At 41.7% G+C, this 25,581-nt stretch overlaps 1 protein-coding gene across 6 annotated transcripts in view; it reads right to left on the reverse strand.

Annotated features, from left to right (window-relative positions):
- The window catches only part of LOC124300266 (Ig-like and fibronectin type-III domain-containing protein 1), a 168,086-nt gene that overhangs the window by 66,669 nt on the left and 75,836 nt on the right, over positions 1 to 25,581 (reverse strand). For 5 of the 6 annotated variants that reach the window (XM_046754169.1, XM_046754195.1, XM_046754158.1 and 2 more), the window contains one exon: positions 9,048 to 9,143. The exons of the other annotated variant lie outside the window; for it this stretch is intronic. The gene's annotated coding sequence lies outside the window, so the exon portion shown is untranslated. The remainder of the gene's footprint in view (positions 1 to 9,047; positions 9,144 to 25,581) is intronic. 6 annotated transcript variants of the gene reach the window in all.

Raw genomic sequence — 25,581 nt, forward strand, 5'->3', positions numbered from 1 at the left:
TACGGAATGAAAAAATGCCGATTACTAATCAGCGGTAAATTATCCACGTTTTCGAACAGTTACATACGTGAATCGGTGTGCACGCGAGGTTGTGAGATGAGAATTTGCTTGCTAAATAAGAAAAATTGATGAGAAGGTATTAAGCTCTTATCTCGACGACGTAATGCTTTTAGCCGCAATTTTTACGTACCTAAATATCCTACCCACCGCCCGAGGGTTGGAAAATCACCGCGAAGGCAGTCGGGAAAAATCTTATATTATAGAGGGAAAATTTTTACCCTCGAATGACTGTGCGGTGATTGGTCATCCGAGAAAAGATCTCGAGTTAAGCGTATACCATCTCGGTTTCAAGTATCGGCGCGGATTACGCAATCTAAGAATTCCAACCGGCGGTTGGAAAAATGAGAGCTCGAGAAGGAGGAGCACCGCAAGCCGAGGTAATATCAAATGTAATTGAATCTCGCAAGTTTAGATTAAAGGAAATCGTAAGATCCTCTATCATAAGGATGAGAATACCTAGGTATGTACTTTTATGCAAACTGCGACTATAAGGTGGGTAGATAAAGGGGGGTGGGGGGGGGACAAAAAATAGGACCGAGCTTAACCTGCGAGACTGTTTCATTTAAACGTTATTACCTACATACATCAGTTCAGCTCGCGTTTAACCGCCCAAAGCTGGGGGAAAAAAGCTTTAAAAAAAAAAAAAAAATTGATCCGAGACTCTCGAATTCCCCGGAGGAAGGAAATTCTATATACCTGGCTAAGACGAAATACGCGCTCGCGTAATATAACGGCAAGACGCCGCAGTCTCCTTGACTTCTACATTACGCTCTGTAACCTGCACTCGAGTAACAAAGACATTAGCTATCCGATAAGGTAGTCGGCTCGAGGCGTAGAGGCAGCATTTCTACTCCATGTGGGTGCTTAGTCCGCTAACCCGACTTGCCAAAGATTCACGAATGCCTTTCTCCCTTCGCGTCTTCGACTTTTTACACTCGATATGGAGAAGAAAATTGGTTTTCAAGAACAGAACGAAGATAGCGACGGATACATCGAGGGGAAATCAATTTGTAAATAGATTTCGCGTCGTTATCGTCCGTACCTATATCCTGGTATACATGCAGGCTGCATTATAGACAGGTGATAAAAACTTGTAAACGACGGTCTTTCGGATCGTTTCACTGAGCAATTTTTCTTCCAATGTATTATTCCTGCACCACTCGGAGTAATGGAATAGCCGACAATAAGGAGAAGATCGGATTGACCTATAAAAGAACGACGTTCCTTCCTCCTAGTCGTGGGTATATCCCTCTACTGCGGAATGATTGATTCGCCCTTGGTCAATTCGGAATTAGCCTCGATTCATCAAAATCACGAACAGAATAACACACCGGCCGTGGTTATACCGTGCGCATAAAACAGATCCAATTTGGGAAAAGTTCGTTAAATAAAATTGGGGGTAAATTATTCCCCCGTATTCAGAGTGGAACGAAATACGATCCAGCAGAACGAGTATTTGAGACACACGTGCGTATTCCTCAATCATCAACGTCCGTGTTTCCATAAAACGTATCCATGTGCGGCAGTTACGCTTATACCTAACGGACGGTGAGGTATAAGATAGCAGTTCGAAACGAGAGCAATTGCAATGCCAGGAGTTAACTCGTAGTAACCCGTAGTAACTCGGAGTAAATTCATTTATCCTGGGTGTTCCGACGGTACTTTATGCTTCGCTAGACTCGTAAAGAAACATGCGTATATCGTGCGAATATTCGAATAAAAAGATTCGTGGAGAGCTGGATAAGGAGCTTTCGAGCTACGATTTGATAACAACACGATCTTTTTCGTCGTCCGGAATTAACGAAAGAATTTCATCGAGTGTAAGTCGGATTCCGTCCGCAAGTTCCGACTTGACGAATGGTGAATTCCGAATTAATTTTCACCGCTGTAAAAGCTGTTACGCTTCTAAACAATTCCCTTTCCTGCACGGAGTGTGAATTAATTACCACCGCTTATGCCAACCTTTGCGTGCATATATATATATATTATATATGTGTATGCGCTTAATGAACGACCCGAGCACATCGAGGCATCCAACACCATGCATCTGTACATGGATTTTCTATTAGCGACAGGAGTAGCTAATTACCGAGAGCTCGGAGTTAAACCGAGACGTTGTGAACGGATGTTTTCGCGTTGCTGAGCGGATGATGCGCGCCCCTGGATTTATTTACAAGGGAAAATTCTCCGAATAGAATTTCAAGATGTATCAAGTGACTCGCGAGAGCAAGGAATAACACAAGGCTCAATTTCTTCCAGAAGATCGTGTCAACGTGCTTGAATAACGTTCGAACAAAGCTGCGCAATTAGCCGTTTTCCGAAGACTACAACAAGGAACGTCTCAGTTCAAACAGCAAATAGCGACAACGCCGACAAGATATAACAGGTTTCACTGAAGCGCATAATTGGCTGAAAATCGTTTACACAAAAACATCACGTAGGCACGAAGCCACTTTCCCAACGTGATAAACTCAACGAGTCGTAGCTGAGGCAAAAATCGGAGTGTGACGGAGCGTGGCGAAATAATTTTTACCAGGTCGGATTCGACTCAGTTTCGAAGAATTCCCGACCTCCTCAATTCGATACCTACACATACGTCCCGCGGGTATAATTGTAGGGTGAAAATTACCACTGAAGTCTGAATCAGGCTATAATTGGTGCCACGCGAAAAGGGGCAGATCCTTTCATCGCCTGATCAAAAGAACATGCCAATTGTCAAGTTTAGCCAACGTCGAATGTTGGTAGAACGGAATGCATTCGGTGAATTGATTTATATGTATAGAACCAGGCTATTGCGCGATTGCCTGTTAACGGGTAGAAGAGGGTTTCTCCATCCAGCCAATTCCGAGTTTAATGATCTTCCGTCTGAGTTCCCAGCTGTGTTTGAACAAAATCATTGACGCGTCATAGACGTACTGCCATCAAAGTAAGATCGAATCCTATGCCAACATAGGTAGGCAAAACTTGATTGATATAAATGCACTACACAGAGAGGACGTGGCGAATATTGTCCCTTGTTGTATTTTGCCCCTTGCTTCGCCTTTCCCGGTGATATAAGGTATAAGGTATAAGGATATAGTACTAAATAGATGATACCTTGACACGTTGGTACAATCTATTATACCGCGTGTCAGAACCACGAGATTGGCGAAGGTTTTGCTATTTTTATCTCTGCCTTTTTCACACCACCGAACACGGGACCCCGGAGAAAGGAGCAGGGACGAGTCACGCCGCTCGTCTTATTCATCCTGCGGGTTGTGAGAAACGGGGTGAATCTCTCGATTCCTGCAGGGATCCCTGTCGCTAAACCAAGGACGGCGACCCAATTATAATCCGCGACGACAAATATACGCCCCGCGGTGAAAAATGTATGCAAAACTATTCATCCCGCTGCTGCTGCTGCTGCATTTCCCGTCGAATGGGAAAAGAACTAATGGCCATCGGGAAAATCGATTTCTCGACGTTTTATCCATCGACGTCCTTAATACGTAACCCGAGAAATCTCTCAAGAAGTTTATTCATGCCCCCGGTGAATGACCAACAATAGTAGGTATGATGCAGTCCTCTTATACGTATAATCACCATGTCCGGACGATCAATGATGGCGTATCCATCTCGTAATACGACAATAAATGAGACGTCTCACCGGAGACACGGGGCCGAACTACCGGAGAGGAATATAAAACCGACCGACGTTTGAGGATCATGAGCTTGTGTGTGCTGGATTGAGCACATTTTGATAAATGTCCCGCTAAAGTGTAAACGATTGCTACCAGGGACACGGAGACCAAAATCCCGCGTGGAATTTTGAGCAGAAGGAGAGAAAAATTCCTCCCCACTCGGTAGATTATTATTAATATATATATATGTATGTATGTATGTATGTATGTTTCTGATTCATGAAATCGAGTCAACGATCACGAGGATGTTATTTTCGAGGGTAATAATTCGGTTTACGTTCATATCTTATTCAGTCAAAGTATATTTTTTAGATCTCCACTTTCTTTCATTCAAACTACGCAAATAAACTTGTTGACCATTTTCTGGTTTCCAAAACACGTACGAATTTCACCCAGACCCGCAAGCTTGTATCAGAAAAATATGTGTGCTTATTTTGGGCTGACTTAAATAGCACTCAAGCATGCAGGAATAATCGAACACCTTGTACATCGTCTGACTAGCGAATCTATGCAAATACGACCTAAACTGCTATGGAACACGGACGTTGGTGATCCGCAGATTCAGAAACTTCTGCTTGCAGTTTATCGGTCAAGTTTGAAAAGTAAATACCTCGTGTATAAACTCGAGTGGCGATGTTTTGACGAGCCACTTCAGTTTTGTCGGGTAGTTTTCAAACCTGACCCGGCAACAGCGCAGAAATACAGGGTGGTTGAACAGAGTCGGGAAAATCTGGAACGGATGGCTGGACAAAACAAAAATACGAGTTTAAAAAAGAAAAGAAGAAAAAAGACGGTAATGAACCACAGATAGAAAGCAAAAATATTCGCAAAGATTCAGGCAGTCGGAAAAGAAAAGAACGACTCTTCCTTGCATATGGACACACCTAAATTGCAAGAAAATCCACGCTCGGATAAATATTCGACATTTGAAAATACGAGAGCTGCAGTTTTAGTTTCTCATGTTTTCAGTCCGTGTCTACACAAGCGAGGAAAACATCAATCTGTACTATCGGTACACATCGGTCAAGCGGGAAATCCCGAAGGAACAGTTCTATAGTTTCTGATTTTGCAGATCCAGATTCAGACACCGTCCCCATACTCTCGTCAGTTTCATATAGCGAAAGTACTGCGTGTAGTACATGAAGATGTGAAATGAGAAATAGTTCAAACAAGAACGCCGAGAGTACCTGGATGCAGTGAAATTCGCCTTTTCCAGCGTTTCCGTTAAGCACGAGGCGGTGCTTTTCCTCTCCTTCTCTCTCTCTCTCTCTCACTCGGTTCACTCGTCAAGGCTCCGAGTTGCACGTCCTTGTCTACAGTCCCTTTCTACCACGGACAGTTTCCGTTTCTCCGCCATCCATTAGTAGATTGAAAAGTTTACGTACGTAGATAGTTCAGATTCGCCTATTTGTACTCATCTAACCGCTCCATAACTCCGTGATCTCGTGCGGCTCGCGATTCAGCGGTTTCAGCGGGTTAAAGCGGGGGTTACATCATCATCTCTGATAGGCCAGCTTTGCTTCCCGATCCAGATTTTGATCTATTTTTTTTTTTTTCCTTTATGCCGAACCCGCCGGTGAAACCGAACCGTGAAACTCAGCCGTGCCTACGGGCCATGCTTGCACAGAGATATAACCATCGAACGGCGAGCCTAGAGCTCTCAGAAAAAACGCTACTCATGCACCACCAGTTTACTCTTCATTCTTCGCCCACTTTATTCTTCCGTTACCAATTATCGCTGTGCAAACTCTTCGGCAATGCTTACTAAAATACTCTCCAACGGCGGTCCGCTGCTTTCCGCCCCCGAATCCCAGCCCGCGAAGCGAGGGATGAAAGTTGTAAAAATTGACCTCGTTCGTAACAACGATGGTTAACCTCCTACGGGTAACGGATATATCTTTGATGTCGCAGGGACTTTCATGAGTAATCACAGGCACGTGCGAGTTGTTTACTCTGAAAGAGGGGATCTAGTTTCTAGCTGAGAAAAAGAGGTAGGTACAATAAAAACGAGAAGAACATCAGCGAGTAGACCGAGAGAAATAGTTGTTCTTGGTACGTACGGTGAGAGGCTGGGCACCTTGTTCCGCGCGTCGACCGTTTTCAAGGGTATATACGTGTCCACCCTAATCTCCTTCCAGGGAGATGTAATTAGTAATTAGCCTAGGAAGGGACGAAGCGGGCGGACAGTTTTGGTCAGTTCTTCTGCGATCAGGATGAACGTAAACGTGACGCATTCACGTCGCGTCCTTTTGTACCTTTGTGTATACATGTGTATACACGTATACGTATATTAGTGAGTTTATACACGCAGTTACGAAAATTAGTCGAGTTTCCCGAACAATTATCCGACCCGTTGCCACTCAAACTTTTCAGCACATGAAACGCGTTAATTCGCGAGTGTCCAGCAGACAAGCGATTGCAACATTTTCCGTCGAAATCAATGTTGGAAATGTTCCACCTGAATGTTTCAATCCTCTTTTCACTTTCGTCCCATTCAGTCTGTTATATTTCCATAGATTTGAATAATGCTCTTCGTGCAGAAATGTACGATTGAGTATTGTCACATCGCATCTGGCAGGCGCGGTTATATGAACCTGTTTCATACGGGCATCGAGGTTTTTTGATTGATCCTCTGAAACGTGGTAGCGGGAAAATCGAACGAGGCGTGATCAACGCTGTCGGAAACGAGTCGTATCGATTCTCCGTGAGTACAAAGACGAATTCATTCATTGGTCTGTTAACAAAGTTTGCGATTCCGTTGTTCGAGAAGCGAACGCTTCTGTGTTTCTTGTTACACTATTTCCCGTATCCTCGATTAATCCTTCTCTCCACTCTCGCACAACTTGACGTACTTTGAATGACACGAATTTTGAAACGAAATTCTGCCAATTGCTCAATTTCAACCTCCACGGGTTAACGTTCCTCAATCACGAGACGCGTTTCACTAATTGGACGAGCATGTCTCTCGCCTCTTGATCGTTATAACTTGCACACAATGGGATAATTGATGCGTACAGGGCAACGATCAAAGGTCAAGACATCTTCTTCGGTCCTTCGAAGCTGAAAGCGATAGGCGAGAGTGTACTACGTACATTTTACATACGTATGGATATATTGGATATGTACGGTGTACATAAGTATAACCGAGGATACAATACATTCTCGTATAAAGTTCAATAATGCTGAGTACCTGTCGCTTTCGCTGCGGTACAAACGCAATATACATAGTATCCTATCGCCTTGAAACCGGCGTGGGTGAACGCGTCTTCATTTTTCACATTCTCGAGGGGCGTTAATTATCGTTGAAAATGAAACTTTTTAGCGCCAAGAAAACAGAGAGGTCCAGCTTAACCCGAGATCGACCGCGCGGATTGCCTGATGAATTTTCGGTTCGTTTGATATCATCAAAGGTGTATAACGTAATTGAATCAGCTTATCAACGATCGCTGTTTCCGAAATGGCGCCTAGAGGTTATGGTTATGTGGCGTATGGATATAACATTGTACAAACCGATACGGAGGTTCGACGTATACGGTTTGGAAAGTGAGTGTGCGAGAAGAGGGATCGTATAAAGATGCAGATATGAAGGTAGAAGAAGATGAAACACTCGGAATCACTAGTTTATCTCGGTTTGACGTGAGCCTGTAACTCCTGGGAGATATTGCATTGCAGCTATATTCGCCTAGGTACTCGCGTGTAAAACTTCAAATTTCTAATATTCTCGTGACTCGGGTGCTAAGTCGGCTTCTAGAGCCGTGACACATATTACGAGTATCTGCCTTGAACGCTCAAGGTTCCTCGGTAGCCGGTATTGCAGTCGCTGAACTGCTGCTGCTCCTGATGTCGGTGACTTTTCGAGTAATATGCTACAAGTTACATTGCTTTCTTCGAGTATCGCATGCATCCAATTCGTTCGCGTTGAAAATCAGGCTACGCGGCACTTGACTGGTTACAATTTAATTCAATTCCCACCTCTGGGTTGAGTTTGCTCTTTATAGATACACGCGAATTATGGATTATCACTCAAAATCCGGCCTTCGATATCGGATATCGGATATCGGATACCTATAATATCTAGCAACTAGTTTAATGATTATTCATGGGGTAAAGAAAATGTGAGATTTCTCAGTTGTTCGGAAAGTCATATTTGTGATGCTTTTGTGAAGATAGAAAGTCGTAATGTCTATTCTTTTCGGTTATTTGTGAGTATTTTAGTACACAAATTACTTGGGTAGTAATTAAGGCAGAGTAGAAAGAAGAGGTTCACAGCTTTAAATCAGCGTCGTTAGGCCGGATTAATTCCGAGAAGATTGAAAACTTCAAAATCTCAGAAGTTGCTCGGCTTCTCACGTTTCGACAATTGTACATTTGAATTCTTCTCAGTAAATTCGTTACGTTCGGTTCTTATAAGTGGATTGAAAGTGTTTGAAATGAACCACACTTTGTTCAACGTGATTATGATATGCAGATAAGCTTACACGTGTACTCGTGTGAAAGCCGCAACGTTCGTGAATCAATTTCGTTGTACATTGAAATTAATACATCCAATACGAGGTTGAATTCGACGAATTTACAATAACTACGGTTATACATACAAGGGATGATGAAATAGGTCGGGTGATTTAGACGAAACGACACGTGATGCACAGTGTGGGAAAGTAAATATTGGTAATTTCCACTGAAATTGTCACTATCAATCAGAATTTCCGCGTATCCAATGAAACAGGTAATATCAATGTAACACTGCAGCAATTGCAATAGCTGGCAAATAATGCTAAGTACGCAATCAATATTCGCGAGCACATGTGCATGGAAAATTTCGAATCATTTCGATATGTACAAATGAGCGTTACGATACTTGAGAACATAGTATTAAATGATGTTGCAGCTTGAATCGTACCGCAAAAAGATTGAAACAATCTTTATTTTGGCTCGTGGCCACCAAAGCGAGCAAAGAATCAAGAACTGTGCAAAAGAATAAAATTTAAAAAAAATAAGCGCGACGTTCATCCACGCGCAGAAAAGATTCAAGTGGAATGAAAGAGATAAGAATAGCTGAGCAGACAGTGAATTCTATTTTCTTTTTTTTTTTAATCTCCATTTTTTAAACTGTCCCAAAGTACAAGACCGTGACTTTGCATTCATTTAGCTGCAGACCAAAGAAGAAACGATATTCGAGGAGAGTGGAGGAAAAACCATAGAATAAACTTGTATTTATCGAACCTACGGTATCGGTTGAAGTCCCACCTGAGAACTCAACTTGTGAATTTTAACTGTTAATAACAAATGTACAGAATCTTGACTTACGCAAAGCAGCTGTTCAGCGGTGGCGAGGCAACGTCGAAGATGAATGCCGCAGTTGCGTAAAACCGGTTCTCTTTGATGCCACAAACACTCGTAGGTCTGTAATACAAGTACATATATGTTATTCTGCAAGCGCGATATTTCGTATTTAAAAAATACATATACATGAATATCATAATACAAATGATAATGATGACGATGATAATAATGGTAAAATAAAAAACTGTTCAAGACCACGCAGTAAATCATGAACGTCTCAAAGAGCTCGAAGGACGATTGTTATAGCCTGCAGGAGAGACCATTTCCATCCATTTATAATACGAGAGTTTCGTTAAGGACTTGACAGATGAATTTTTAAATAGAAAAAGAACCGTCTCGTAGGTACGTGAATGAATCGCAAAGAGGCGAGAAAAGTCTCGGAACCACGGTCTGTTGTCAGAATCAGTGCTAGACTTGGACTCGGAGCTCCAAGTGCCAGAAGCAGGTAATTTATGTCGAGCAGGGTTGCGACGGGTACGTTAAACGGCAAAGCGAACCGACTTTTCAGCTTAAATGGAACAGGGTTGGTTTGCACAACCATTTCAGCAATAAGCTCTGGTAACTTCACCAGACAGACAGACAGACAGTCAGTCAGTCGTCGATGAAGCTACAAGGGGGTGACGTCAAACGAAGCTGGTCTCATTGTAAGGGTGTAGATACTGATGCGATATCGCGATATCATGGCTAAAAACCATGTATGATTTTCGTTGATCGCCGACGTGTACGTCAGCGGGAGCTTAGCGTTAACTCCTTTGCTCTACGGAGGGAGCGTAAAACACGGTAGTCAAAGACCAAACAGGCGCCTATCCGGAGTAAATGGAAAATGTAGAAGGCACGTAGCGGGTGAGATGAGTACCGTCGCACAAATTCCGTAGAACGTGTGAACCGATACACACACGTAATAATTAATACCCTCGTACACGTCTTCGATTCGTTCGACATTGTGAGCCTGTAATTTTCCTTTGATGCGGAGCAGACTAATTTACCAGACGATGTGAAACCGACGTATGGCTTCCAATATTCGATTACAAGTCGAAGTTACAACGGCCATGAACCCAATCCCCCTACCCCCGATATAAGGAGAGCCGAAGAACGGAGGATTTCCTAATCACGATAATCCTCAGCACCGACCCGCGTGACCTCGGACAAAATTGAAACGGAAGACAAGAGATATCCCTCTTTTGTCCGACTGACAATGAGACTTCTCCTCTCGTTCGTAAAGAACATGTCCGAGATCCTCGGTAGAATCTAATAGAGCGTCGCGGCGCGGCGAGTCGACGGGGCGTCTTTTGACCCGGAAGAGTCATTGCGTAATACGTTGCGCACACGTAATTCTGCAGATTGTCCTCTGCACACACAGCCAGGCCCTCCTTTGTTCGAGGTTTCCAACGACGCGCGATTCGCTATTACGTGCATCGTACTATCGGAGAAGTGACGGAAAGCCTGCAAGCCGATCCGCTACAAGTTCCAACGAATAATTCATCGCCCCGTCGCGTCGTCTTTACAGAATGGGAAAAGAAACCCCGATAAAAACGAAGTACTGTATACGTGAACTTTGTTTCAAATGCAGCTTGCGTAACTTGTTACAAAGCGCTATAACGAGGTACTTTTTTTGGTTTCATGCAGCATTTCTTCGAGCGTACGGTTCGTGTATCTACTACGCGCGGCATGAGTATGTACACCTTTCCAACACCAATCAAGGCTCAGGGTCTGGAGTAATAACCGAAGGATAACCTTGAGGGAAAATATTTCGATGCTAGAAGCAAGGGCCAAGATTTATTAACGTCACGATGATAACGAAGTGAGGCGAATTGATCGATATTGTCGGTTTATCATCGTTCCGAGCTCGGACATTTCTGTTACCAAAGATGCACCACTGCCTGAATCATTACGCGGTGCCGAGATTGAAAATTATACACCGACAGCCACTTCGGTTAAAGTTTCTCTGTAACCTGGGTGATCAAGTACCACGATTCGTGAGAAATCGTTGGCGCGGAGAAGACGGTTTATTACACGAGATGCTTTTAATAAAGTTCAAGCGAGGCTGAGGTTGTACCTCGTACTTTGTACCGCATGGTGAAGATCGAGAATCAAGTCTGGGAATAGGATGTGAGAAAGACGGCGTGCGTGTTGCTAATTTTATCGATACAGAGAGAGGAGACCTCGGGGCATTCAGAGCCATAAATTTTTGATTCTGTTTAAAGTCAACGACCCTGGCGGCATGCCGCCGACAATCTCCGTACCGATCATAAGGCGAGAGTGATGACCTTGGCCGGTTGCAAACAAGGTATAATAGTATCGAATCCGGTCGTGTTGATTAAAATCCAAGATTTTTACATGGTATATACACAAGAACTGGTCTCGTGTAGATACAAGCGACAAAGGAGACAGTGACCTCGACAGATGAAAAAAAAGACCCGTTAGGACATTAAGATGATAAACCAGCAGAATATAATCACCGTCATTTTCCTAAACGCGTTACTCGGCAGCTTTTAGTCAACCTTTATATTCCGCATTGAATTCGCCAAAAAAAAAGAAAAAAAAAAAAAAGTCGTTCAAATTATACCCAGTAACTCTTTTGTAATTAGTCCCAAGAAAACTTGAATGAGACGTTTGCACGCGGGACCGGGATAGAAATGAAACTTAAGGAAAGTCACGTTTTTTTACATAGACGTTACCGTCGGTGTGGCCCATATAGGATCATTATCCGTACACGTATTGCAGAGATTCAGCGACTGCAAATTACGCGTATAATACATTGCAACCCCTTGGTAAAATCGTGGGTCTCATTGTTCTCGGGGATCTCGGAGAACCGCAAGCGGTAAGAATCTTCGGTCCATCCTTTCATGACTCCTGGCTCCGGCAAAGATATTATCCTTCCGTATAGACTCGGAGAAAAAGTCACCTTTCTTCGTTGAAGTTAACGGAGCAGGCAGTCCGTACTACCTTACCTCGAATTCCAGACAGCCTTCCTCACTCGCCTACCCAGATAAGACACAAAAGTATTCGTTGTAAAGATCACGCGCGTCATACCGTGTAACGTATCAAATGTAAAATAGAAGAAGAAAACGTTTCTTCTAGAACCGTAAGTAAAAATCGTAGCCTTTTTCTTTAATTTCATTTAATTTCTTTTTCCTTTTCAAGTTACACGCCGTTCCACTTTTTTCCTGCTTTCTTTTTCTTCACACTTGTTTCGCCGCTCTATTCTCTCACGTCTTATTCACAGAGCCCATCTTAATTAAGCCTAGCCGAGAACCGGAGTCGGCATGGGACGTGACATAAGAGCCTGTATATCTAACTCACCAACGAACAAATTAGAATTATCTGAATTATGCCTGACAGCCAGGCAAAAATCTTAAATCCACTAATGAGAAAGATCAACGATGATGACGATGGTTATCATAAATGATAAATTGGTTCCCGGCGAAAACGACGATTTGAAAGATGAAAAATCCAGACTCTCGTTATTTCTCCGCATCGAAAACTGCAAAGAAAATCGAAGTAAAAATTAAGGAAAAGAGTAAGGAATAACATACTTTGGGCTCAAGTGGAGCCGTCGCTGTGCCAACTTCTATTCATGCATCATGCAGAGTTTTCTTGAGTGAAGTTGAAGATAACGAGTCGCACTTGTAGCTTCGATCGTTAACCTCTTACCCAATTGCCCATTCACCCGATATTCAAGCTGGTATTTCAGTTATAGGTATAAAACGTTTTCCAAAGTTTTGATTATTTCAATTTCGATACAAGCCAAAATCTAGCGTCGAGAACGCGTACAAAAGAGAGGAAAACAAATGTTCGCGAATCCCGCTCGTTCGTTAAAACGTGTAATTTTCGTCTGAATTTTTGCAGCTCTACGATATGCTGGTAATACAGCAGGAATAAAAAACGAGGAAATCGAATGAACTTTCGATGTTGAAAAAAGCGAGCTACGTGACCGGAGGGTGTGAGAACGATAACAGATAAGGCATAAAATCAAATGGTTTTTCCGGGACAAAAGTTTTTAAATAATTAATTGCGTATAAATTAAACGCGCGTGCATGGCGCCGTGGCTGTTGTAAATTTAAAACTTTTTCTTTTTTCAACAACCAAAGTTCCAGACCAATAATTTGCGGTTAAACAATTACAGAGACTAATTGAAGTGGCGGTAAATGATCGACGCGATTCAGAATTACTTTTTACGGATAAATGCCGGTCGAGGCTAAACGCGCAGCTCTGGTCTCCTCTGCGCAATCTCCCGATGATTTGCAACCAATTTGATTCGTACCAGCGGATTGATAACGTCACTTCCGTATGATGAATCGAACGATTTGCGGTACGAGCACCTGTACTGTTGACATTTAAAAAATTGCCATCTCCTGACTGATTTATTCGTTAATGAACGAATGAATTACATCGAGTGGGTTTTATCCGTATAATTGTAGGATAGAATCACATTCACTTTGCCTCGTGGAATTTGTTCATTTATTTATTTACTTATTTATTACCGTTTGCTAACTCTTCGTATTGATTGAAAAAATTCCGAGGGTATAATTACCTCGATGGTAAATATTCCTGTATTTGTACAAATGAAAAAAAATGTCATGAATAAAAGGCAAACTGACATCGATCATTTTCACTTGAAACTTGAAATTTCTACGTATAATATGCTGGAGGCGATACCGCGATCTATAAAAAAGTAAACTACTTTATTCCGCCACACATACAGAGGTTGAATTATCTTCATTCAAGTATTTTTCGCATAGCTGCCAATCACTGTCACTGAAAACTCAGTGAGTTCGCCCGAATAACCGGCTGTCATAATATCATGCTGTCATTTCAACTATTCTCGACATTCATTCGGATCTGTTATCACTCAGGAGTTCGTATAATCATATGCAACGCATACATCCAACGGTTCATAATCCATGCTCAGAGGTCGGTGTAACGGATATACGTGTAACACAGTCTCTCGGCATCAGGGATTATTTGTAAAAAGTTCTACCTAGAGATTGAAATAAGCTCCCATCACTGTGCACATACAGTAAAAAGCAAACGAATCACAGCTTCGATAAAATATCAGTTAAATCTTCATTGCAGTACGCAGTGACGCTCGTATCTACGATATTTTCACACGTGTATGAAATTTTTTATTTATTCGCTTGTTATTCGAATACGATTTTTTCTTCTATCTTCAGCAAATCCATTAACGTTTCGCAGAGAGGCCTGAAACGGAAGCCGGGGGAACAATTGCCGGGACGTTGAGACGTATAGATGGATGGATACATGATGCGGGAGGAGGGATCGCCAATTCCGTCCATTTATTCAATTCGCTATTTACCGGTCGAGTTGCTCCTTTGAATCACCCGTTACATAATGAAGAGGATAGGGCGTGCTGATTATCGCGTCTGGCGTCTAGACTAGAAACGCCGACCACAGAAATGCGCCACACGCAGCTACGTAGCAACAAATCACGCGTACATCTGTTCAAGAACCAAAGTGCTCGTTTTGATGTAACCAACGAAAAAATTCATTCCCTGACCTTTGGAAGCGTGGAATATCACATGCGTCGGATCGCACTCGACAACCATAAACCATTCGCTCACGTCTGCGAGGGTATTCAACTCTCATTTAATCCTACCCAAAATATCTACCTCTCGTTTGTCTGATTTTTCTTTTTTTAATTTCAACTTTTTTTTTTACATTTTTTCAATTTTTTATCATCACATCGTCAGCTGCTGACTTTTATTTCAACGAAATTGTCTAAATTTATGTATCGAACAACACCCGAAACCTTGTTGATCATGATTTAAATCCGGTTTTTTGACCTATACGCAGCTGGTGTGGAATAAATTTTGTCGGTAATATTTAACCGCATATATAAATATTATACATACATAATATCGCATATTCTGCTTCAGATCTTTGTTAAGCCTTTCCAACGCAATTGTTTGACGGAAAAACTTAATTTAAAACAAAATTCGTACGAGTACCAAGGTAATTACAGGGAATTCAGTTTGATGGTACCAAATTTCTCAATAAATGAATCGTGACTCTTCATACCTCTTGATTGACATTCTGTAAATGAGAATTCCGAAGTTATGCTTCAAGATGTACGATTCATGTGATTTTGCAACGCGAGAATCTTCACACTACAGTTACTAGATCGTTTAGTAATGTGGATAAAAAAGAAAGGACCTGTATTATAAGTACGTAATAACACAAATTCTTGAACATCGATATCGTTTTCTCTCGATTATATGAAAAATTCATCAACTCCAGTTGATACTTCGTCACAAGTGAAATAAATACACGTATATATACGCGGGAAAGTCTATCGTATCTAAAAGCCCTGCACGGGCAGACGGATTTGGTAGATTATTTCTATCATTTGGGACAAAAGATCGCTTCGGTTTGCCTTGAATGCAGATGCCGGCATTATCCCAGCCGTGCAGTGCTGATAGCCACCTTTCCCCCCGTCGTAGCACCGCCGCCGCGAGCTGGCAGGACGTGAATTGCATTCGTAACACGGGAACAACCTTATTAAGATAACAACCTTGACGAAGATGTGCGCAAACTGCAAAGTTTGTAGGTATGTGTCGTAGCAGATACACCTGCAGCAATCATTTTTACAACCGTCTTCTTTATTCCGCAACTTTTTCTCTTTCGAAATATTTCCCCATCTGCATAGCTGCGTGTGTGTGCACAAAGACTAAAGGTTGCTGCTTGAAACGACTCACCGCGATGCCTGTAGAATGGCGTGTTTGTCATCGGTGTAAAATAACAAGTACAAGATTTTCAGAGGATCGGTATAATTGCAGCGGACGAATCGATTCGGCAGATCCTGCAAGAAACTTAGCGAACCGCGAACAATATCCATCGGATTCGCGAGAAAGGGGATCCTGGCGACATTACAGTGATCCCGATCCACTTCGGGTAAAATCGAATGATTTACACGCGGCTGATTGGAGACCGGTGTTATTATACCTTCGTATACAGTGAGCAAACGAATAACGCAAACGCGAATCCAAATATCTCGTGGGAATCGAATTGTGCAACGGATTGGTTGGCATGATCCGCGTAATAGCAATAATTTATCGCGATAACGATACCTCATATATATCGCACAGTATACGTATACGTGTAGTATACGTATATGAACGCACGTGCGTGTGTAGTACGTATGTATACCTAATACACGATAGGCAAATGGCGTTACGATACCAAGCTAAAACCTGCGTAACTCAGTCGGACGGCAATTTAGTACACAAAGGTATATAAATCAACGGTATGATACGGACTGATGTATTATAGGACCGGTTTCGAGAATTCCGCTCCAACACACAGATTCGACGTGATGTGCTCGTACGCATTAGTATTGTTCTCCAATAATTAAACCGTATACCTAAATCCGAACGTTTCAATAGTCACGCTCTGCAATCAAATACGATTCACATCAGGATCTAGATCAACGCAGCCATTATCACGTAGTGGCATGCGTGTTACGTTCACGCAATAAGACTTACGTAATAACACGACTTATATGCTGTTAAAAACATCTGGTACCGTTTTGTCAAACACATTTATGGCCGAAAAAAAGTTTACGACCGAAACTTGGGGCAAGAAAATTTTCACCCCTAGCTGTGGCTTGGGTGTAATAATAAAGAGAGAATCGAATCGGCGATATGCATTCGATGAAAGAAGCACATTCCCTGTTAATGGAGGGGGAATACTCGCTGATAAACCACCGTGATCGATACTTATGTAGAATTTTTTTCACAAACCAAAATCGGACGGCTCCAACAGGCATTTCGTAAATCTCTTACATCTTACCTGATTATTTGAAAACAGAAGATTGCAAAAGAGCAAAACGCTTATTGATCAGAAATATCGAACCGTAATTTCGAGAGGGAAAAAACACGATCTCTCGGCAACGAGCATCCCTCACCCTTCATACCTATAAACGGGATCGACGATGGAAACTGGATTGAAATTTTACACGGAGCAACGGTTAGCAATTTTATTAACGCCTGAGGCGACCGACCGGAAAGGTCAAAACTGTATAAAAGGACGTTGAAAGATTGTATTTTAATTTTTATACTTTCGTATTCTTTCTTTTTTTTTTTTTTTTCAACGAAGGGGAACAAAGAGGAAAAAGTTGATATCCGCCCTTCGGAAGAATGTAGAGAAGAAGTTTAACAATGGCGTGACAACGGTCCGCTTCTGAAGGTAGTACAGCAGCAGCAAGGGGTGAGTTCTCTACTTATTTTTCGGACGGCATACCCGGTTCGAAGTTTGGCCGCTTTACGTTTCGATACTTTTTTTTTTCTATTCTGTTATAAAGCCACACTGGCAGGTCCCGCAAAATTCTCAACGCGCGTGGATCGTAATCGTTTAACTTTCCCACGTTTCTCAAGTATTTCCATTAAAAGACGGGGAAAGGGCATGGCAGCAATTTTATTCCATGGAGGTTCTTAAGCCTCGCGCATTCGAAAACTCTGCGTTAAAGAAATCGACGTTTCAAGAAAAACTGTCAATTCTCTGAGACAGCACTTACTTCGAGGAATCAACGTTAGCTGTCATTACCCGGGAAGACTGAATAAATTTCAATAAATTTCAACCTTGATATAGAATTTCGTTACGCCCTCCTCTCTCTTTCTCTCTCTAGCTATTTATCTCTATGTTCTGAAAAATAACCGAACCTTCCCTCTGGGCGTAGCGTAGGTGGAATTAAGTGCCAGATTGTATACTCATACGTATTGTGTTTCTTTTTTTTTTTTTTTGTCGTCATTTTCCTTCCCCCGCCTGCAACCCGTCAAAATTAACGCCTTCGCGGAATCATCTTCGATTAATTATCGTTCCGCCCTAGATTTGAAAAACGTAAAGAAGCGAAAAAAAAAGCAATAACGATAATCAGTAAAAATTCGACGAAATTTCCTTTATATATATTATAACTTCAACGTTCCTGAGTATACAAATATCCAGTCTTGATTAGACACGGGGACTTTTACCTTGTATTTTTCCTTCGCTTAATTTAATTTATACCTCGCGATCAAATTGATCAGCTTAACGACAGGCATGACAAACTTCTTAACGCGTAATTAAGCTGACATCTCTTGAGCGCGAGAAGCGTGTACAAATATATTACAAACATATAGTTAGGTATCGTACAAATATATATATATAATAAATAAGTCGAAAGTTGCGATTCCCTCGCCCTTCCGGTGTGGTTCCTTCTCGAGTTCCTCTTCTTCGAAGAACCGCTCCTCGAATCAATCCATTAACCCTGTTACACGCAGCTTATTATTCATGCCCGCATGTTTCGGCAGTTTATTATATATTGTAGACGTTACACGCACACAAAGCTAGGCGAATCTCCGCGAACGAAGTGAATTTAATTTGTCATAAATGGTGCAGGGCGAGGGTGCGGATACCTCGCTATAAGTCTCGAATACCGTCGCGAATACTCGACTGATGAGAAAACGGAGGGATTAAAAATATGAGACCCTAGGCCTGCAGGCAACGACACGTGAGGCTCGCTATCGGCTAGCCGGCTGGCCGGGGATCATGCTGAATTGAAAGCCAATCTTCTCGTCAGCTATTACGAAGCACAGGAATTGAGTTACGGCGACGAGGAATAGGGCCGGAAATCCAATTGCAATGCAATTTTCCAAGGGAAATTTGACGTAATTGTTTCTAGCGGAGGAAACTTTACCCGCAAAGCTCAACCCAACTTCTCTGTGTATTACACTATGGCAGACAAAGGTTCTACTAGTTCCAATACAAGAGGGCTTTTTCCACTTTTTCAAACAATTTTAATTATTTTGTTCATTTATTTTATTTCACCTTTCAATCTTACCGTCATTATTATTATTAATCATTATATTATTACTCATTATCGTTTTATACGCTAAACAAATTAGAGTAAATATTGAATTTGAACCGACCACCCGGACAACATTATCGGGTGTGAAATGTTGGCACGGGTGAAATAAGGTGGTAATTAGCCATAGAATGTCGTTTCATTATTAACGCAATAAGGATACGAAACTTGCGTTATGAATTTTCATCAGCGCGATCTAAATATTCACGTTAAACTGACCTTCCCTGATCGAGCGATATACAAATTCCGAGTCAACGCGGTGAATGAGTAACGAAAACCGGTAGCCAGCTGTAAGCAGAAACTTCACGTTCTAAGTTGAACGAAAAATAAATCACAATTTTCCATAGACAAAGGGCTTTCTCTAATTGTAACAAACTATGCTACGGTATATACGAATAACGACCCGTACATAAGCTACGTGATTCCGAGGCTATTAAATAAACTGGAATTCGCGAGACACTGACAAACTTCCAAGATCTGCCTCCTGGATCCGTTCGGATGCAAGGATCCCAAGGTGACACGCAAAGCCAGGGTTCAATTCGTGATGAAAATAAATTGATACTTCGGTGAAGTGGGGGGGGGGACACGCGATGAAAGTGAAACAGTCGCTAAAACCAAAGATTCGGTGCTTGAACACTAATATGTGAAAAAACGAAACAACACTGCGATTTGTAATCTATCATATCAAAATCAGGTCGACATGATAAATGTCGTTTTAAATCGATATTCGGAACCGATTATTGAAGCATTTAATGCAAAGGACTTGCGGCTTGTTTCGTCTTTTCATTGCCGTTGTGCGCAAAATATTCCGTTCGTGCTAAAGTCATTCCTCTGACGTGGGAACCTGCGAAGGGATCGATATTGGCGATTGAAAATAATATTTATATAGGAGCTCTAATTGGATCTGTCGAGAGAGTGACGGGTCGTTTCAACGTTAGGTGAATTTGTGAATCAAATTTTTTCTCACTGGATAATAATTTTTTATTCCTCCGAATTTCCGATATCCGTCCGATTCTGTCATCCTAGCGAAGCTTTGTCGTTCTCCTGCAATCGTCGGATATAAAAGGTACTTAGGTACTGTACCAATACCAAGTGAAGTACTTAGAGCCGAAAAAACCGAATTATAATACGTATATCACGTCGTATTGCCAAGCGCTGCGAGAACGTCGAAAATCCTGACGGAGAATCTAAATTCGATAAATCGTAGAGCGAAATAACACAAAAAATAAAAAAACTCACAGTACAAGGAAAAGCCGCCCAGCGTTTCTTCTCCTTATTCAAGAAGTTAAATTGTATCGGTAATAAGGCAATGCGGAGTATGTAAGTAGGTACGTACACATATGGATGTTATAACGCTCGGCCGCTCTACGCAATACCATCCCTAAAATTGCCCCTGGAAATTTGTCCGTGAAGTGGACGAAGGTATTCCTCAGTATCCCGGTATATTCCGATAGTCCCAAAGGAGCAAAGTTTGTTCTGTTGCGCGCCAGCGAATTCCAGGTGATTGCATTCTTTGTCCGGTACGTGGACAGAACGGTTAACAACCACCGACCCTGCACCGCGTTACCTACCTACCTACCTACCTACCTACCAACCCTATCCGACCCTACCCTAACCCACCTCTACCGTTATCCGTATCATGAATAGTAACAAGGATAGTACGAATATGAAATGCAGTAATTCACTGCGAGACATTCAAGTTTGTCGAGTTACCAGGAAAGTACATTAAAATGATTATCGTTTGTACAGTAGTGTTTAAATAGTGTTGCAATTGGAGCAAAAAAAAGTGTACTACGAATAACTATTTAATACCTGTGATAGTCAATACTACATACATTGTGTTGCAGTTGAATAATGTCTTAATATCGCTTTCTTCTTGCGCTAAAATTAAATTATTACAACAGTAAATGTAAAATATATTATGAATAATTGTGTCGAAATAGAACAGTAATATTTTACTGGTACCAGATTTTTTCGGTACAGGTAGAGAAACTCATTTTCATTTTATATCCGCACCACATTTCTCGATTCTATATTGCGACCATATCGTTGTGGTTAATTAGAGATTTTTCATGGTTTAGGGACGATGCATACGTTAACATGGTAACAACGATAATTGCCATAAACTAATCGCAGAATATTCTTTGAAATCTATTAAATACAAACTTTATCGTAACAGCACGAATGGCGACAAATTTTTGATCATTCTATAGAAACATTATATTTTACAGTTGGGTCCGATCAAAAAAGTACGTCGAGGTATAAATGAAATGAAAGAAGTAATATCGGAATCGATCAAGGGGTATTTTACTGGAGCAAAAATTTATACCGTTATTGCGTATTTCGCGATTACTTACATTTTACAGAGTGATTACGAGATTGTGATTACTTGACAAATAAATTTTATTCTGATTACGTGATTTCCTTACGATTTCTAAAATTTCATACAATTTCTAAGAGATTCCTATAAACCTGAATGATTACCACGATTATCACCTGCGTAGAATTTTATTTTAATACTATAATTTCGGACATTACGAAATGATTTCAAATGATTACGAATTTCAATCACGAAAACAATTAAAACAAACGAAAACATACACGCATACAAACAAATAATAGCAAAAATGCGAGAGGATATGAATGAAGTGCAAACTATACTTCAGCATTCGTATATAAATATATTGTCAGCGTACACAAGAGGTGAGATCAAAGGTTCATGTGTCTCTCGAACGAGCAAAAGCTAGCCTGGTACTATACTATAACTCTGCAGGTACGTATAATACTCGTACTCGCAGCAGCTGCGTTACGGTCGCCTCGTTCGCACAGAAATGTCAAGTCTGCACGGCAGAAGGACGATACTAGGAGAGCATGTTTGCACACCCCTGGTGTGCATTTTCACGTTAGTTATAGATGGCGTTCGAATAACCTTACGCGCAGCCACGTAAGTAACTATGCAAGTACGAATAAACACACACGAGAGCCCAGCGCCTAGAACGCGAGTCTTGGCATAGGTGCACATGCATATTGCAGGGACGGCAACGCGGTGCGATGGATCCGTGTACATGTGCACGGGGTGTAACCGATCCAGGATGAGCCGCACACGCGTACGTCATTACACGGCAAAGAGAACCGGTCGGACGCCATGCCGCATGGCGTCTTCGAGATAAGTTGAAACAGACTGCACTGTCGCAACACGACGACGAGGAAGTCGCGATGTCAACGGCGGAGTGGAGGGTGTGCGGAGAAGGTGCTGGAAACATGCTCCCGAGTTCTCTATCTCTGGCGACTATGGGTCGACTCCCTTCTACACGTGGGGATGAACGACGCGTGACTCGGACTCGTGAGGTTTGCCTCTATTCCGCACTGTCCTCAAACGACTCGCATTCAAGGATCGATGAATGCTTCCCCTCACGGCCTCCCCAGTGCTTGACGAATAACGATTCGACCCCCTCCCCCTCCTCACGTCGTCCTCAATTCGACACTGAGCGGAACTGCACGAAATCTGGAAAAAAATATCTCACCCCCGTAGGTAAGGATAAGAGCGGGATGAATTCACCTCGGGATCCGATTCCGAGCTTTGGGGTAAAATTTTTTTGTTGAGCATGAATGGCGCGACGATCGTTAGGACTGAGATCGCTGTCTTATTAATTCGCAGCGTTCGATACTTTTCAAGCATGCATATGCGGTCTGCAGCGACGCCGCGTCGGACGGAGCGAATGGCGTTGATGAAGCGAAGGGTTTAAAGTGCTGCCGGTGCGTGAATTCGGAGGGCAATTGAGGGAGAGAGGGAAAAAGAGGGGGAGAAGAGAGAGAAATCGAAGTGGATTCAACCCCTGAGAATCGGCTCCTATCTGTCTATGCGATCGTAGATAATTTGGTAGATAATCGCGGAGTTGCGTATACATACTTTCCACCACAACTACTACTACTAGTAGTATAAGGTTACCGTGTACTACTGTAGTTTGGTATCGTCGATCGCGGCGAATTGGACAAGTAGATAGAAATTCAATGGCTTATCTCGGAAGCCTAGTAGGTTGTATCTGCGCTGAGAAATCTTCGGAAATACAGAATCGTACGTGTATGTATCACGTTTTATACTTTGTACGACATTTTGACTTGCCGTAAAGCTATCTTAATGTACCATTCAAATATAAACCGTCGTGCGGCAGTCGATTTGATCGTAAATAAACCATCTATATATTTGTATACGGGTCGCAGGTTTCATTGGGCAAAAAAACGAATAATAAATTTTATAGAAATGCGGTAGAAATTACGCACACTGGTTGAAGTATAGCAATTCGTGCGATGACGTGCGTAGATACAAATTGTAGTGGAAAATTTCGTGTTCCAATCAATGGGAGAGCCGCGACTAATTGAAACGTGATACATTTGTTACGTGCCTGTGGATTTCAAATCATGTGGGTCCGTCAGTGTAACGATTCAATTTTATTGTACCTGTCGGCAGGTTTTCACTAACCTTTGCGCAACTTTTCCTACCCTATATGTACGTCTACAACAATTGGAATTTTATATACGGCGGCTAAAGTATAAAGAAGTGCAGTCTATTACACGGCTAGCGATTACAGCCGAAAAACGAATAATTTTTGTTATACTTTATCAAAACTAATCCCGTAGCGATGTTTTGATTGGATTTTTTGAATTATTGAGCTGCCGATAGTGGGAGTGAACAAAAGCTACTAAAAATACTAGAAAATTATTTGGTATTGCAAAAGTCGCCAAAAAAATCTAAGAGTAGCTTATAGCTCCTTTGATCTGTGACAAAATTTTGTGTGACCAGAATCAATTGTTTTGCTTATTATATCGGCGTATTTTTTCGAAAGAAAACAATTCTGCATAATCTCAAGATCCTCTGATCAATGGCTGGGATGCGAATGGTACGTTGTAACTGACGGACAGATATTTATTTATTTTATTTTCGTAAATTTATTTCCTTCATTTTTCAGGAATAATACGTCAAATTGGGGTCACCGGGATCTATGAGAAACGGTAGGCGCATTTGGAGAAGTTATTTTTGATTAGAGAAAGTTATTTTAATAAATGCCAGATCGAATTAGGGTTATTACTGTTACCGTTGCCGGACAAAATTCCACAGAGCGTTTCATGGGCAGATATTGCCTCATTCCCATTATTGACAGTAATATCAAACTTCGGCACATAGCAGTTCGAACCGTAATTAAATTTCGAATTCCCTGTAGGAGCCAGAGAATGAATATCACAATTAACAAAAATAATTGAAAAATATTGAGTCAAATATACTCCGCAAGCAAGCTTGATATTCGTCGCATTATTTTTAGCACGGTTTAAACGAACTGCTGAATGATTAGATATGTATCCAAATTGGCCGGTTGAACCGCTTGTAACTATTAAGCTGAAAGTTCAATTTTCAAGTTATATTTTAATCAGAAATAACTCTGGTGGAAATTTCTGCATTTGAAAGTTATTTAACAGCTTTCCTTCCGCTCCGAGAAAGGCGCGGAACATTTTCGTTGGAGTATATCCAATTAGACGTAGAATCTACACATATATTTACACACGTACCTGAGCTTCCTCTAGCATTTCTTCACTCCGAGGGCAATGAGAAAAAAAATGCATCGAGCAAATTCTCTGCCATTGCGGGGGCGGAAAACCTCCCGGAGTGAATCAATTGGCAAATGCAACCTCTCTCTTTCCTCTCTGACTCTCTTCCCCTCTTTACCCCTCGCCACCGGCGGAACACGTAAGACTCTCAGCAAATATAAGTGACAGGCTGACAGGTGACGGGCGAGAGCCGGAGCTTAAAACCATCATGCGGGACAGCAAGTAAACGGCAGAAATCAAACTGCGAGGAGGAAGAAAATAGAAAAAGTTGCTTATTGTTGGCGCAGAAGCGAGTGTCAGTAATGCCTGACACTCCGTTAAGGTATGCAAGACTTTCGACCCGAAGTAAGGACGTAGATTCGGTAATCTTGTTTTCTAAAAAAGCTGAGAAATAAAAGCGATAGGCATATTAAATCGCGTCGTTTGCATGTGACCTTAAAAAGCGATATTGCGTGCAGATAAAAATGAGTGGAACAATAAGAAGAAGAAGAAGAAAAAACCTCGTAGTACGAAGGACTAAAGACAGATTCTAGGTTTTGGCAATTTTGTGAACGTCCTGCATAGTGACGGCGGTAAAATATCATTATAAAAGATATGAGAGCGAACGGCAAGAGGGTATAGAACGAGTGAATAAATGAATGAATAATAAGCATTCGATATCGGGTATTCCATTTTCGTTTTTTAAATCCCAAAGTGAGGGAGAAATTGATCTTGGGTAAGCTTTCAGCAAAGCCTACTGCCACCCACCAATCAGCATTGCAGACTGTGACTTCTTCTTCGTCTTCGAGAATCGAGAGCGCGGTTTCCTGCAGTATTAGGGACAATTGAGAGGAACGAATTGAAAATGTGCTTCGTAAAATGGACGATCGGATAAAATTTAGCATACATATTACATAGTGTATCTAAATTATACACTCGTCTGACCGTTAAATAAAAAATGCTACTGCAATTGCGTAAATTTTACAATCCTTTTCCTTTCTTTCTGCACTCTCCTGCATTAACATTGAATCCACTTTACTTATTCTCTCAGGCAGCGCG

Source organism: Neodiprion virginianus, chromosome 1 (assembly GCF_021901495.1).
Source record: "Neodiprion virginianus isolate iyNeoVirg1 chromosome 1, iyNeoVirg1.1, whole genome shotgun sequence".
Taxonomy (NCBI): domain Eukaryota; kingdom Metazoa; phylum Arthropoda; class Insecta; order Hymenoptera; family Diprionidae; genus Neodiprion; species Neodiprion virginianus.